The sequence below is a fragment of the Suncus etruscus genome, chromosome 3 (genome assembly GCF_024139225.1).
Source record: "Suncus etruscus isolate mSunEtr1 chromosome 3, mSunEtr1.pri.cur, whole genome shotgun sequence".
Lineage (NCBI taxonomy): Eukaryota > Metazoa > Chordata > Mammalia > Eulipotyphla > Soricidae > Suncus > Suncus etruscus.
This window is the reverse complement of record NC_064850.1, coordinates 126,063,988-126,066,373: the sequence shown is the minus strand read 5'-3', so window position 1 is coordinate 126,066,373 and position 2,386 is coordinate 126,063,988.

Genomic DNA, 2,386 nt, shown 5'->3' with positions numbered 1-2,386 from the left:
TATATTGAAGCCCACGTGTTCAATTAAATTATAATAGAAATTGTATGCTTAGCTTCTGTAATGCTAAGTAATATGTTATTTCTACATATCTGTTTCCCACCTGCATATGTGGGAGGAGGTGATCAGATGATGCAAAGTTCCAATGAATAGATAAATAATATTTATTTTCAGGGTGCTGCATGTTAACAACATTGTGGGTTTTTTTTTATTTGTCAGCTGCTTAGAGAACACATCTTAAATGCTCCCAGCACAGGAAGAAATGATAACTATGAGGTTATGAATATTAACTAAACAGATGGTACAGTAATTATTCACCAATATCAGCAGATAAAACATCATTGTTCTAACAGCATAAAAACTATGAGTCGTGACTTACTTTTTTTTAAGTCAGGAAAGATGAAACTAGAAGAATCTTATAAATGAAGGACAAGAAAAGGGGAAATGAACAGACAGAAAGAATATAGAGAGTAGAAAATGTGAAATATTTAGCAAAATTAAAAAGAGAAGTTTTTAAAGTGAATTTTTATTTTATTTTTTCTATAAGTTACTTTATTTAAATACCGTGGTTTCCATGTTAATTTAACATCTGGTTAGCTTTTTCCCCATAGTTGCAAAGTTGTTCATGATTGAATTTCAGTCATATACTATACACCATTCTTCACCAGTGAATATTTCCCACCAAAAATGGTCCCAGTTTCCCTCCTGTCCTCGCCCCTGCCTGCTCTGTGGCACAATCTTTTTCTCTCTGTCTTTCTTTCCATCTCTCTGTCTTTATATCCCAGTCTCTCTTTTTCTTTTTTTAATAATAATAATTTTTATTTTGACCAAAGTGGATTACATATCTTTCACAGTAATATTTTAGGTACATAGTGACATTGAATCAGGGGAATTCCCACCACCAAAGTTGTCCTCCCTCCCTCCCTGTTCCCAGTATGCATCCCATATCCCCTTCCTTTACCCACGGGCTGCTAGTATAAGCTTGTGAATAGAGCAGAATCCAGGGGAGGGCTTCACCCACTGCTGTACTTGTGAAAGTCCAACCGCAATGTTCATATAATCTATTTCAGGGAATTGGTGGTTTAGGAAGTTTTTCATAGTGAGAGAAACAGTCATGGAGCCTAGCTTGTTGTGGATTGAGTATTGATTCTGTTGTCCTTGGCTTTGGATCTGGTGTTTAAGTCTGATCATTTTTATTACTAATTAATGATCATACAATTGTTTGGTACCCTCCATTATTCCCCCCTCAAATTGTGAGGTGGAACAAGATGGCTCAAGTTATGTGGTTCTGTTTGAAGAGAAGAAAACAAATAAAATGAGGCAAAAATTAAACCAACAAAAATGAGTGGAGTCCTTCTAGAGGCTATAAAATATCAATTTGAGAGAAGAAAGGGAAAAAGAAGAGAAACATAACAACAATACAAAAAGAAAAATCAAACAAAAAATCCAAAAAACACCACAGCAATAAAGACAACCACTACACAATAAACACAGTCCTGAAATAAAAGCAAAACAAAGCACAAAAAGTGGGGAAAAATCCAACAATAACAAACCAAAAAAATTATTTTGTGCTGCTTCTTATTTTTTCTGCATAGGCACAGTAAATATTGGGAGATTAGAAAGGGAATTCCCTTGGCCTAAGAGATACAGGGATTTTCTGCCTTTGAAATATAATGTCATGGGAATAACTACAGATTCCATACATGTTCATTTACTCTCCCTAGGTCCTTTTGTGATGTATGGAAACCTTCCACTCCATCATGGATGATACTAAAGTGAATTTTTAAAAATCAGTGAACTTTATAAGACCATTATTTTATAAACTGTCAAAATGTCAGGAAAAAACTTACTGAAAATTAAAGAATAGTATAGAAAAATAAAAATGTTTCTGTAACTAATAATAAATCAAAAAAAAAACTATAGTAAACAGCATGATTACTCTATACTTTTATCAAGATACAACTCTTAAGGGTGTCAATCAATTCAAATACAAAATATGGGATGGTTTTATATCCTTCCCCCTGAGGATAGTCTGAAGTGAGATATATATTCAGTTGCTCAGCTATCTGTTAAACTGGAGTGAATGGAGGACTTTGGTTTCTGGGAAACAGATCTTTCCTAATCAATGAAATTAATAGTTTACATATTAAATTAGTTTGTCAGAGATGACCCCAAAGTTAAGGAGCCCAGAGGAAAAACAAATCTCATCCTGAAAAGCCACACTAAGGATCAAGCAATGCCTTCTGCTTCCTCCTGCTTTAGCTATTTCCTCAGCATCTGTTGATTGTATTCCTAGATCTTTGCTATTGAGTAGTCCCCAAAAGAATGAAGTTTTTTTAATGTGTGTGTGTGTGTGTTCAGTTAAACCCTCTCTGTGTTTTATATGCCT